We start from the raw sequence: 14,278 nt of genomic DNA, 5'->3' as shown, positions 1-14,278 counted from the left end.
TATTCCCCATCCCCAACTGGGGCTAGGTTTGGCCTGCGAAGTTCAGAGCTGAATATGAAATTCCTTAAAGCTTTTGAGGGGATTCACAGGCACGGTTTTGGTTTAGGTCCCACTCTACTCTTCACCTTACTGCCAAAGATAAGCTTGCACACAGCCAGTTTTGTCTCATTTCCCTCCCTACAACTCCTTCACAAAAGTTTCTACAGCCTAACTGAACAAATAAGAAAGGTTGGCAACATTTTGAAACATAAAAACCCTGACCTTGCTGGCCAGGGGAAAAAGAAAGAGGTAACTTATCTGTGCAGTAACTAATGTTCTTGAACAGGGGTAGTCTGTATACATATTCCACAGCAGGTAAGCACACATCCAGCATGCAGATGTCAGATAGTTTTCTAGTCAGCCGTCTCCAATGGGAGGGTGCATACACCCTTCCTTTCCTTGAGAGCTTCATGAGGGTATAAAATCCAGAGCCCAAGCCACCCAGTTTCTTCAGCACCACACAAGCCTGCAACATTAGAACTCTAAAGTAGGGGGATGGTGGATGGGCATGGAATATGTATATGGACTACATATTTGACTCAAATAACATTAACTCCTATACAGGTAAATAACCTTTTTTCTTCCCCCTTTGTTGAGCGCTAGTCCGTATACATATGCCACAGCTAGTGACTCCCAAGCAGTCATTCTCACTGGGGACAGGTACAAGAAGTCTCCGTAAATATGGACTATAACAGGGATCTTCCAAATCTTGCATCGTCCCTGGCTGCTTCCACCAGCACATAGTGCTTCATGAACATGTCTACAGATTACAAGGTTGCTGGTCTGCAAATATCCTGGATTGGCAGGTTTGCTAGACATGCCATGGAGGTGGACTGCACCCTGGTGGGTCTAGTCATGCACTGATGGGCAGCTACTTGCCTGCTAGTCGGTAACATGACCGGATGTAATAGGCAATCCAGCTAGATATTCTTTGCATACACACAGCTTGTCCTTTGACTCTCTCGGTGTCAGCCAGAAAAAGCCTGGGAGATTTCCAGAAGGGTCTTGTCCTGTCTAGATAGAACAATATGGCTCTACACACATCTAGCATGTGCAGCCTTTGCTTGGATCTCTAGGGTGACACTTGGGAGTAACACAGGTACATGGATGACCTTGTTGATGTGAAATTTTGACACCACCTGGAGAAGCAATCTGGTCTCCTGGATATATTGTCCCTATGAATGACTGTATAAAGTGGCTCTGCCATCAGAGCCTGCAGCTCCCCAACTCTCCTGACAGATGTGATTGCCAGGAAGAAACCACTTTCATGGAGAGGTAGGGCAATGAGCATTTAGTCATAGGTTCATAGCCATCAGTTTTGAGAGGGCCAGGTTAAGGTCCCGTGCTGGGGCAGGGGCCCTGACTCTCAGGTATAAGCTCAAGCTGCTTTTCAGGAACCTCTTTACTATGGGGTGAGAGAAGATTGAATATTTGTCAGTCAGTGAGTGGATTGTGGAAAATGGTGGCCAGGTGAACCCAGAGAGAGCTCAGTGAGACGTCAGAGCATTTCAGCTGCAACAGATAGATAATCCAGGACCTCCTGTATTCCAGAATGTATGGGGGATTATCCAGTGCTGCTGCACATAGCTTGCCAACTTTGTCTAGAAGTAGGTGTACCTAGTAGCATTTTCCTGCCACTAATAAGGATGCACTGAACGTCTCATGCACAGATCAACTCTGCTGGTGTCAACCAGTGAGCATCCACACCGTCAAGTGGAGGGAGCTCAGGTGCAAGTCCAAGCCCCCATTCTGGACTAGAAGGTTGAAGATCAAGAGGAGAGAGAGAGAGATCGGTGGTACTAGAGAAAGATTGTAGAGACCATCAACCACATTTGCTTTGGTCATGCAAGGGCTTTGGGGATAATTCTGGCTTTCTCCCCCCCCCCCCCCCCGATCTTCTGCAACACTGTGGGCAGAAGGGGAATGCATAGTCTGTCTGTCCATCTGTGGGAGGAAAAAGCCATCAGAGAGCCAGGTTTGTGTCCCTTTGCCCCCCCTCAAAAAAGAAGTGGCAGCACTTGTTTTCCGGCTGTCAGAGAAAGGCCCATGTGATGAAACCGTCCTCCCTCCAAATCACTGGAAAGATGTTCCAAAGGACTCTCACATGCATCACCCACTTGTAATTGTCTCAGAAGTGCCTGCTCGGGTCATCTGCCTTCACACTGCCCACCCCAGGAGATTACCTAGTCAGCAGTCCATGTTGTTCCCTATGACAAAGTCCCAAAGCTGGATGGCCTCCTGGCACAAGGGACAAGGCCAGCAAATGGCCCCTCCCTGCCTGTTTAGGTAGAAGACTGCTGCCATATTGATTACTACCAGGTCTGTCTGGCTGCAAATGCTCAGATGCCCTGTATATGGCCCTGAGTTCTAGAACATTGATGTGTAAGGCCCTCTGTGACAGACCACAGGACCCAAGCCATGAGGTCACCCATATAAGTCCCTCCACCTGAACATGGATGCATTATTGATCATGAACAAATTGGATGCTACAGTTCTTGTGACGGGAGAGGAGCTGGTATTACAGAAGTGGGTGGGTGAGGTTCTAGATGATCATGATGGTCCCTTCTGACCTTAAAGTCTGATTCTTATGGGTGAACTAGAGCTGTATAGGACCACGTTCCATACACTGCCCAGGTCCCTCCACCAGTCTAGCAACTGGAGGACTGCGGAGGGGGAGAAACAACACGGTCTAGCTAGTGTCTTTTTGGGTGGTGAACTGCAGATAGCTGTCCTGAAGTTGCCAGAAGCAGATCCTTGCATACAGAGTAACAAATCTACATGCTGCTGTAAGACCCAGCAGCCTGAAGCAGGACCCCACTCATAGGGTGGGGTGAGGGGGTGGGGGCTGCAGGCGGGAGCTGAGACTCAGGGCCAGATTTCCAATTAGACACAGTAGGCATGTGCCTAGGAATGCCTATAAGTTAAAAGTTTCATTTTTTACAGAAAACACAAAGGTCAGCTGTAGGCGGGGGATAGGGGTGTTGAAGATGCTGTGCCTAGGGGCATGTAAGGTATAAATCAGGCCCTGTCAGTGAGAGGTAGAGAGACCAAGGTGGTGAAGTAATATCTTTTATTGGACCAACTTCTGTTGGTGAGAGAGACAAGCTTTCAAGCCCCACAGAGATCTTGGGTAGTAGGTAAGCAATTGCTGTCTCTGCATTGAGTACAGCAGCCAATTAACCCCTACACGGCTGATGGTGATTGAAAAAAAATCCTCATTAACAACACACCAACAGTTGAAGAATGGACAGTGTTGGCCCGGACTTGAGATTCTGAGTAGCCCCTGGCTTAAGTTCCCTCTAAGCTGTGCAGCCACATGGCTGCACAGCAGCCTTTTAAACGCCGCGCAGGCGCTCAGGCTGCAGTGGGGAGAAGTGCCCCTCCCTCAGCCCCAAGCCAGCCCTGGAGAGGCCAGGGGAGAGGCACCTACCCTATGGCCCCAGCCCTGGAGCTACCACAGCAGGGGGAGAGGCACCTCTCCCCCCTAGCCCAGGTGCTGCTGTAGGGAGAGAGAACTGCAGGGAGTCCTTTCTCCCCATCGTAGGCCTGGGGAAGCCTGCACCCCCAAATCCTTCATCCCCACTTCAGAGCCCGCACCCCCAGCTGGAGCCCGCACCCCCCCCCACCCCTGATCCCTCATTCCCCCCACACACACCAACCCTCTGCCCCAGCCCTGATCCAGTCCCAGCCTCAGCCATTACCTGCTTCTGCCCACACACCAGATGCCTCACTCAGACTCTCAGCTACACTACAGTTAACACTTTGGTTTAGGCTTAGGCTTTTGCCTCCCAGCTCTGACCCTTGTCAGATGGGGCTGGTTCTGAATCAGAGGCTTTGGCTCTAACTGTTAAGATAGACTCTTGCTCCAGGCACTAGGCCAGACTGCCCACAACTTGTTTGTTGACAGGATCACAGCATAAAAGGGATGGTGTCTTTGGGCACCAAGTCAAGTCTGCTGCCTGGTAAATGCACTTGAGGGGTAGACACCCTTCCCCCCCAGACTTTCTTCAAGGGGCCTCTGCCTGTGGGGATCAGGCAGCCTATACTGGAAGAACAGCTATTGCTGACAGGGATCTCTCTAAGGCAGCACTTTAGACCTCAACCCTTGGGATCAGAGGGTGACCCTAGAATCTTTGAAGGATCTCATTGCCTTAGTCTTCATTTAAAAAAAAATAAAAATCAAGCAACACTGACAGCATGTCCTGAGTAGCTATTTGTAACTTCAATGCCAGGTCAAGAGGTGCGGCACATTGTGACCACTGTAGCCATCACCACGGAGGCAGTATTTGCCAGGTCCAAGGTTGTCTGCTTTGCAATTTTGGTCACCACATGACCTTCCACCAAGACAGTCTGAAAATTATCCCTGTAATCCGGTGGCAGTTTGTCAATAAAAGGTTGTAAAGCACGCCAGTCAACATGGTTGTATTTTGCCCAGAGTGCCTGGTAGTGTGAGATCCTCACCTGGAGACTCAAAACGAAGTAAGATTTCTGGCCCAGCAGGTAGAGGCACTTTGTCTCAGGGATCACTCTCTAGCAGCCTTGATGGGTTCTCTTGCTGGCTGCCATCAACACTAGAGATCCCAGTACCAGGTGCAACCAGAACTGTCCATGCCCAATAGTTGGGATTTGGTACAGTCTCTCTGCTCATTTGGACGTTGGTGCCAGTGATGCCAGTGTCTGCCATTGGCACCCACTAAAGCCCTATAACTCCTTGTTGATCTATGATGCTATGCATCTTAGTACTGATGAGCATAGGATATCAAGGCATTTATGTGGTATATCCTGCATCTCCTGAGCGCTTGGAACATGTTGTAGTTCTCAGAAGAGGTAGCAGACTGATCTGGAGCCAGGGAACAACGTTTTCACATTGCAAGGCACCCCCAAGGTGTGGTTAGTAGGGCATCATCTGGACAGGAGGTTGTAGCTGGTACCATCTGTCCCTCACTCTAGATCTGTTGCACTGGAGCAGCCTACTCCTGGCTCTGGTCTGAGAGATGCAATGGGGACAGGTCCAGTAGCTGGAGTGCAGATGATAGTCTATGCCAAAAGTACAGTATAGTAGCTAATTGTGGGCAGTACTGAGATGTTATGGGGGCCTAAATGCTCCACATGCCATGATCATATGACATCGGACCCCATGATGTTTGGTCCCAGTGGTCCCAGGACCAGGCTGGGTCAATACTACACACTGCCATCAGCCACAGGTATATGTCTCTTATCCCCCGGGCGAGACTGATGCTGTCAAGTGCTGGAACCTGAACTGGGGCCAGCTGATGGCTTTCCTGGGAGTCCGAAGAGAAGAGGGAAGAGTCTTCCAGGAAGGGTGGGGCTCGCCCTGTAGGTGTAGGGGGAACTTGACTGGATGGTAGAAGCAACAAAGTCACCAGGCCCAGAAACCTGGGCAGTGTCAGGGTAAGCAGCTCCAGTAGTTGAATTGGTGCCAGCCTTGGGGATATGGCCCAAGGCAGCGGAGCATCTGCAGATTGGTGCTCAGGCGACTGCACTGGAGCCAGTGGAGGAGGCAATAGAATGGCCAATACTGAAGTCAGGCTTCTGCTGGTACCATGCTAGCCAGTGGTCTCTCCAACTGCCCAGCTATCAAGGTGGCTAAAATGGCCACAGCAGCAACAGATGGAGCCTCTATTGTGGCCAGGGCCACTCAGCTGCATGGGGTCCAATGCTCAGGGAACTTCTCTTCAGTTTTGAGGCACCTTTAATGTCTGACAGCCTGGTGGCCTTATGCAGCCCCAAAGTCAGATCCAGAGAGGAGGATCTTCAGATCGTCTCCTTTGAGGACTTATGCTTTAAGTCCAATTTGTCTCGGCTTCCCAGATGAAGAAGCCGCAGGCCTGAGTGACTCTTCAGTAGTTTGACATTGAAGCTGGGGCAGACTGACAGCCTCTGGGCTCCTGAGGATCCAGGTGCCCAGAGACCATGATCAGAGACCAAACTCACTGCCTGTTCCATGAAAAAAAGCTCTTGCGTGCCTCTACTTTGAGTGCTTGGTTCATTTTGAGAAGCATCTGCAGATTTCACAACCTTCCAGGACATGCCCCTCACTGAGGGAGAACAGATCTCTTGTCTGTGGTTCAGAGGCATGACTGCCTTGCAGGACAAGCAGTTCTTAAAGCCCAGGGACTTGCCATGGTCAACCATAGAGACTGGTACTGCCAGCAACTGCAGGGAAGGACGATTTCTCTCTCCCTGACCCCGCCCCCACCCCGCTCAGCATCCCGTAGACCTAAGTAAGTAACACTAAAGTAGAGGTAAATCCTGAAGGGAATTGCTCCAACATATACCACAGGCAGTGAGAAAGAATTGGTGTGATGGGGCAGCTCAGCCATTTATACCCTCACAAAGCATGTAAAGAAAGGAAGGGTACATGTGCCACCCCATTAGATACTGCTGACTAAGAAAATTCTCCAATGCACGTGCACTAGACTTGCATCCACCTGTACTTTTTAGTGTACATACTTCTTGCTAGGAAGTGCTAACACTTTTTATCTGGCCAGAGCATGTCATTTGGCAAGATCACCTCGGAGGCTTTTTTATGTAACAAATAACAGGTGCAAGATAAGGGATGCATACAATAGAGTTAATAAGTAATATATTTGCATACAACACATAGGCAGAAATATTTTGATTATCTAAAAAAGCCTACACGTTGTGAATTCCATTCAAATACTCCTTATTTACATCTGCCCTTTGCAGCGTGTCACCGGAGGCAACAAAATGGAACAAAAAACGGTGCTTGCTTCATCTGCACTTTCATGCAGGGGCAGCCAAACTAGTGACATCCTATCAATCAAGGCTCCACTGAGTTCTGAGAATGACTCTTCAGAGAGGTCAAATTTTTAAAGAACACAGCACCCATGTTGAGAGCAAATGTTTAAGTGAGCTCAGCTCCCATTTAGACATCAAAATTAGTGGTCACATTTTCAAGAGAACTCAGTATATGGGGTGCTGCGTGCTTCTGAAAGCCTGGCCCATATTTAGGTGACTAAGTGGGAGATGGGCTGTTGTGAAAACCTGATCTCAATTGCGATTGCTGAGTACTTTTTAAAATTTTGCCCTAACTGCTTCACTATGGGTGGTCAGATTTTGTACTAGAGATGACAGCAACTCCTTTTCTACACAATCTTGTTGTACAAATATCCTTTTTGCAAAACCGTCTAGCCATCTATGAAGATTCAAGAGCCATTTGTATAGTAAATTTACTTCATACTGCAACATTCTATGCTTCACTGAAATTCCTCAGAAAAAACTGGAGGAATGGTGAGCCTTTCCAGAAAGGAAACTACACCTTCTTAGTTCCCAAGCCATCTTTGTTAAAGTTCCCATTACAGAGTAACTTTCAATTTACACCTGCTGGGGAATAAAGGCCTGATCAAAAGCCCATTGCAGTCAATGGGAGTGTTTCCATGACTTCAATGGGCTTTGAATCAGGCCCTAAATTCAATTAGGGTGAAAGTGAATTGTACTAAAAAGGGTTACATTTGCTGGGGAGTAACTAGGAGAAGAGAGGTTGTGCATGAGCTGAAGGACGATAACATCAAGGAAGGTTTATGGTGACATGCTTGTCACTTAAGTGGTACTTTTCATCACACATTCATGGATAACTAAATTTGGCATTGGAACTGCTGGCAATTAACAACTTGGTAGGAAAATCTTTAACAATGTTTTAAATTTCAGATCAAGTTTATTTTAAAGTAGCATATCCATTAGGGTTGCCAACTTTCTAATCCCTGAAAACTGAACACCCCTGCCCCACCCTGTCCTGCCTCTTCCTCTGAGCCCCGCCCACAGCCCCATCTGTTTCTGCCCATCCCATCACTCACTCTGCACCCTTGCCCCCGTTGCTGACTCCCCCATGCCCCGGGACTCATCTGCTGCCTGCAGAGTTGGGCTGGGAGGAGCTGACGCAGAGGGTCAGCACCCAGATTGAGAAGCTGGGGTGGGGAAATCAGGGCACAGCCAGGTGCAGACATGTTACATACACATGTACACAGATGGCGCCAATACCTACCTTGGAGCCTGGTCCGGGAGCCAGACAGTTTTCTCTGTTAGGCTGGGGGGTAGGAAGAGCAGCAGCTGCTAAACAGAGCCATTTTTCTAGGCTCCAGCAGCAGCCAGTGACCTCCAGGGGAGTCCAGTCACTGCAGGTAACTGGACTTTTAGTATCCAGTCAGCTGTGCTGTGCTGACTTGATGCTGCCAGTTTCCCCTTTCGACCGGACATTCTGGTCAAAAAATGGACACCTGGCAACCCTAACATCCCCTAATTTTTAAGAGAAAGGACACAAGTTTCAAATCCTAAATCCAAACTGGTTTGAGTGTTAGGTCCTCCACCAAGAAAGAAGCATTTTTTTTGGAAGCCACACATATTAAATTGACTATAACTCACATGCAGCTTCGTCAGTGTCATTCAAAATTTAAGATTTTTTTTTTCCATGCTGAGGTTCAGGAAAAAAAAAATCAGGTCTAAAAGGACGTTTTTGTGTGGCCCCAGCTGGTGGAGCCAGTAACCCAGGAATTCTTCTTGCACAGGGGGAAATCCCTGAATGGCAGAGACAGTGTAAGGCTCTGTGCCACTACTACAGTACTTGCTGCCCTGTTCAGGGAACACAGAGGGCCTGGCCAGAGTGGCACTGCTTTCCGGCTCTTACTGGCTGACCAAAAGGCCCCTTGGGTTCATGGTCACCAGGCACAAGTTATGACAGCCCTTGGCACAGTCTAAGTAGAACTAGGCCACAGTCAAAATTGACTTGTTTACGTTATTCAGTTAGACCTAGCCATAAACAATATTTGCCAAAGCATATAATCTTAGTACAAGACAGATTAAGACAGGGGTTCTCAAACTGGGGGTCAGGACCCCTCAGGGGGTCGCAAAGTTATTACATGGGTGTCGCAAGCAGTCAGCTTCCACCCCAAACCCCACTTTGCATCCAGCATTATGAATGGTACTAAATATATATAAAAAAGAAGTGTTTTTAATTTACAAGGGGGGGGTCACACTCAGAGGCTTGCTATGTGAAAGGGGTCACCAGTACAAAAATTTGAGAACCACTGGATTACGAGGATCTTTAAAACTCAGTAGCCAAATGTACAAAAGAAGGGTATAGACAGGTAGTAGGGATGTCAGCAAGTGGCTCAGGAGTTTGGTAGTGGGATACAGCATCCTTCACCACAAAAATTCCCGTAAGGGCTGATACTGAGTGCATCTGAGCACTGGTAACTCTTATAGCTAACTATGGGCCTAACCCATTGTAGTCAGTTTTAGCAAAGACTTCAGTGGATATGGAGAATGGAGCTATCTTCTCATTTCTTTGGGTCAGTGTTGAGATACATTGGCAGGGAAGCAGGTAGTGCTACACGTCGTCTGTGAATAAACTGCAAGCTTCATTTTCCAGCATCTTTTGCAAATATTAAATATGCTTAAAGTTGTGACATTAACCAAAAAAAAGAAGAAATTCATGAAAGGATTTGAGCAGATTGTGACCCAAGAATCTCTTAACCTGGCAAAGGGGTTACAAGAATATCCTGATTCTGGTTCACCATTTGAGGTCTCAAATGAAAGCTGGGAACACACGGTTCATAAAGATCATTGTGAAATGTATGCATGTATTGTATACTGAAAATATATTCTTAAACTCTGTATCAAGGTATTACTCACCAGCAAATGTGAAAAACAGGTTATTTCAGATAAACATTTATCTCTGTCCTGACGTAAATTAAGCATTGTAAGCCAACACAATGGATATCTATTTGCATACAAAGTCAAATGTAAAGAAGGAAGTGAAATCAACAGAAAAGGAGCACACAGGAAAAAACCAGACATGTGCAGAGGGATGTTACCCTGTCTATGAGTAAAGGCAATGAATGTTGAGGGTATCTGTAAAACAGAAAGAAGACACCCGGGTATCCTTATAAAGAAAGTAAATGGACAACGTGTTTGTATTAATGAAAACTGGGGACATGGGCAGCTGGTGGACCCCTCCTTTGGGGAGGCTAGCTCCTGGCCCCACCCCTTCCACATGAGGCCCCGCCCCCCATGGCCAGAGCCGCCTCCTCAGCTCAACTGGAGAAGCCCCCATGGGCTAGCCAGAACCGTAAGCCCCTTTCCCCTGCTGCGCCAGCAGGCTGACCTGAGCAGCCCCAGCAGCGCCGGTGGGCCGACACGCAGGCTGGCTGACCTGAGCACACAGCCCCTGCCACCTGAGCCATCCCAGCTCCAGGCCAGCCTGAGCAGCCCCAGCTGGAGAATGAGAAATGTGGCACGCCTCCCCCTCCTGAAACCCCCAGATGCTCAGCGGAAGAACGCTGAGCTTTTTATATGTGCCAGGCAGGTTCCAGGGTGGCTGAGGAGGCAGTATCTGCTACTCAGCTTCCCTGGTTCATTAGTAAACTCCTCAGATGCCCCAGAACCTGCGTGTTTTTATTTAGTATTATGCAACCCGCATTCCGCAGTAGTGGCTGCACTAGGGAAGGCTGAGCCTTCCCTGGCCTATTGTACCCACTGCCTATGGCTGGGTCTCAGCCAGCCTTGGCTGAAAAAGTGTTAAAGAGAATTTGGGGTGAGAAACTTTTTTAGACATGAATTTAACCTGTTACTTAAGCTTAGTCTCTTGTTATGTTTGGTCTCATGTTATGGTTTTGTTTGATATAACCATTTCCCCTCCCCCGAATATCGGTGTACTCTATCACCTGAATCTCTAGTCTTTGATAGTAAACTTATTCTTGTTTTCACTATAACGATATCTGAGTGCTATGGTGTTAAGCAAAGTACTGTTCTGAGCTGAATATTAAAAGTTGGTGTCTAGTGTTCTTTTGAGTATAGCAGGCCTAGTAATACTATCAGTGTTCAGTGGATAAGAGGCTGGACACTACAAGGAATGCTCTGAGTATGGGGTGGGGGGGGGGTTGATGTGTGCCTGTTGCTACCTGTACAGAGAGAGTGAGGTCTGCAGAGGCCTGGAAGGTAGTGGTTATGTTGCCAGAGACAGTTGGTTTTATAGAGCTAATCCACAGCAAGCAGAGACAAGATTCCTTGACGCTAAGGGCAGGAAGTGGTGAGGATCCTCACAACCTGGGCTGCCTGCCCCTGGAGAGCATCACATATACTATGGCAAAACCATAAAACTAACTAGATAATGCAGTGACAACGCTGGTCACTTACTGCTCCAACCTTTGGATCTCTAACAATAGATTTGAAAGTTTGAGGTTTCTGCTTTGTAATTGAAGTCTTAGAGGTTACATTATATGAAAGAGACACTGGGCTTAAAAATGTCTTTGTTACTACATGTATTAGTTTATTACTGAGTTAAATATGTGAAATTACTGCTGCTGGTCATGTTTTGTCAGGGCACTCCTGTAAGTTAAGCATCAATTAAGGCTTTGGTTGAATAGTTTTAGTGTTACATATAAAAGTATCAGGTCTGTGACAGCACATGGCTGCCCACTTTAGAACAGAGTTCTACTCCCAGATTTACCAGCCATTCTTGTCACCAGCATTTTGGCCAAATCGATACAAGAATGGATCTGAGGACATTAGAGGGTGCAGAGGTTTCATGAGACTTCTTTTTTGTGTGTAAAAAGAATGCACCAGGTATAGCTATATTTTTGAGAGAGACTGAAAACTGGGTGATGAAGCAAGATCACTGAGGAGTAACAGATCTGCAGATTTTTCCATTATGATATTGAAAACCATTATGTTTTTCGTAGTAGTCCCTCCTCACCTTATTATGCTTTAATGTGTTTAAAGTAAATGCAACTCATTGAAAGATTAACTCAAGCCACTCTATTTGACAATACAAAGGGCTGTCTTGAAGTACCTTTTCCAAAGCTGATACATGATATGTGATGTCTCTGTTTAAAGGAAACTACTGTACCTTTAATTAGAACAATAAGACACAAAATTCAATGCACTGAGAATAAGGGCAGGAACACTATTTAATAAGACACTCAAGTTTATTCTTTTCTTGTTACTATCAAAATGGCAATAACCTAGTTAAAATTATTAGCAAAAGTCATTTTAATATCTTGTTATAAGATTTCATTGCTAATCATAATACTTTCAAGAAGATGAAAGTTCCCTTTATAAGAACAGTGTTTCTGCTGATTTGCTTACTGAAATATAGTGGTGTCCATTTATCTAACTTCTTTTCTACTGGAAAATCAAATCAAAGAAAACATTTGTGGAAATTTTTAGGGAGTTAGCCAAGGAAGTAGTAATATTACACAGTGCATATATTTCATAATATTAAAACTAAGGTGTGGTGGGTTGGACTTACCTTTTTGAGCACCCCCTAGGATCCAGACATAGTACTACCACTCTTCAGCTCCCAGGAGGCTGTCAGCCTACTTCTGCAGGTCTTCTGTGGCTCAGCCCACCAGCCGGATCACACAGTCCAAAACCTTTCCAGGGTACAGTCCCTTCCCATTCTGGGCCAACTATAAACAAAACAGTTTCTTACCCTTTGAAGCTAAATTTCCTCTCCTGAATTGGGTCAGCAGGATTCCCTCTGAATTCCTGCCACTGATTATAGCCTGGGATCAGACCAGGGCCTTTAGTAATAGTCTAGGGAACATCCTTCCTCACTCCTCTGGCTCTGGCCACAGACTGACTTGCTGATAATAGGCAGCTTCTTTTATTTTAGTCTGGTGGGCCTTGATTGGGTGTTGCTGGCTCCCAGTCCTTCTAGCTGCTGGAGGACCAAATCTCACTGGTTTCCAAAATGGCTACTCTTCTAGGCAAGCTGGGAGTTCGAATATTTGCTGTTCTTTTCCTCTCAAGACTGTTTCCTAGGGCAGGATGCAACGGAACAGCTAGTCAGGGGCTTCCAACAGAGGGCTGAGAAGGTCACAAGAAGTTTTAAATCCAACAGGAATATCACTGTTACTTTATTTTGTGACTGAGTTGGGAATAGGAACATAAATATTACCACTATCTTATTTTGTGAATAGGATCAGAAATGTTATTTTTAAATTATACTGCATTGAAAATGTAAATAATGCTTTTCAAACCACAGAATAAGGGCTTGTCTTCACTGAAAATTTAACTCAAGTTAATGTTGCCACTAACTTGAGTCCCATGCGCACACACCCCCACCTTAACTTTAGTGTGATGGTGCTTTTAAATCGAGTTGGCTGGCCAATCAGGGGGTAGAAGCTAAAGCTCGAGTGACCATAACTAAGGCTACGTTTTAGTCATGGGTATTTTTAGTAAAAGTCATGGACAGGTCACAGGGAGTAAACAAAAATTCACGGCCCGTGACCTGTCCATGAGTTGCACTATATACCCCTAACTAAAATCTTGGGGGAGGGCCGCGGGGGGGCAAGGGGCACCGCGGGTGCTGGAGGGGCGGCGGCACGTGGCCTTTGACCCTCGCTGGCAGGGTGGATAACAATCAATGATTTAAAAAAAATGCAAAAAAAAAAAATCAGTTTTTTTTATTTAAACTGGATTTTTTTCATAAAATGATTTTTGAGGAAAAAACCTATCTAAAGACAGTTTTAATTAAGAAACGTTATAGCTCAGAGATATCTCATCAGGGAATAGAGATTATAAATTCTAATTCTATAGTATGAGACAATATATTCATGTAATTTTAAAGGGAAGTTTTGTAAATGAGTTCCAATAGTTCATGGATTAGGGACCCAATTTTACGGGGTTCCAGGGGCTTCTGTATAGATTAATCTTTCTACCTACCCAATGGGACTCAGTGCTCAGTCTAGAAGATACCATCAGAGATGCTTAGTTTTGCAGTTCTCAAACTGTGGATTTGTGTCTCCAGAGATAACATGCTTGTTAACAGCAAAAATGTTTTAAATAAATAATATGTAGGGGTGAGAAATAACAGACCTGACCCCTATTGTCCCTCTACAAATTTGTGTACACAGAGTCAATCCCTTACCTCTCTCTAAAAGTGCAAAGTTTCAAAAAAGTTCAATGAATAGAAGATTGTTGGAGACGGAATAGATCTGGACAAGGAGAAGAAGTCTGGAGATAAATGTGGGAAGGGAGGGACAGGCAGCAAAAACAAAAGTGAAACTGGAATATGCTGCTCAAACAGAAGTCTTGAGGTCTTTCTGAGCGTAGCCTTCATTGATTTGAGATCTACCATACCATTCTCTCACTAGAAGGGAAAACCTGGGCTGTAAAAGAGACCCAGTTTGGGAATATTTTAATGAAGTTCTTCAACCTGTGGGTAAGACAGGCATGCGTGCAAAATGTAAACAGT

The 14,278-nt window shown here is 46.1% G+C and overlaps 2 protein-coding genes across 5 annotated transcripts in view; one reads left to right on the top strand and one right to left on the bottom strand.

Moving 5' to 3' along the window:
* TP53INP1 (tumor protein p53 inducible nuclear protein 1) overlaps nt 1-14,278 on the bottom strand; it is a 61,519-nt gene that overhangs the window by 41,962 nt on the left and 5,279 nt on the right. For 3 of the 4 annotated variants that reach the window (XM_045005361.1, XM_045005363.1, XM_045005352.1), the window contains exon 2: nt 12,329-12,888. The gene's annotated coding sequence lies outside the window, so the exon portion shown is untranslated. Of the gene's footprint in view, nt 1-2,222; nt 2,360-12,328; nt 12,889-14,278 lie in introns of those variants that run through there. The other variant, XM_045005364.1, reaches the window with a different exon arrangement.
* NDUFAF6 (NADH:ubiquinone oxidoreductase complex assembly factor 6) overlaps nt 2,443-14,278 on the top strand; it is a 52,682-nt gene continuing 40,846 nt past the window's right edge. Inside the window, exon 1 of the mRNA XM_045005346.1 lies at nt 2,443-2,569. The gene's annotated coding sequence lies outside the window, so the exon portion shown is untranslated. The remainder of the gene's footprint in view (nt 2,570-14,278) is intronic.

Source organism: Mauremys mutica, chromosome 2, assembly GCF_020497125.1.
Source record: "Mauremys mutica isolate MM-2020 ecotype Southern chromosome 2, ASM2049712v1, whole genome shotgun sequence".
Taxonomy (NCBI): Eukaryota; Metazoa; Chordata; order Testudines; family Geoemydidae; genus Mauremys; species Mauremys mutica.
This window is presented reverse-complemented; position numbering and strand designations above follow the sequence as displayed.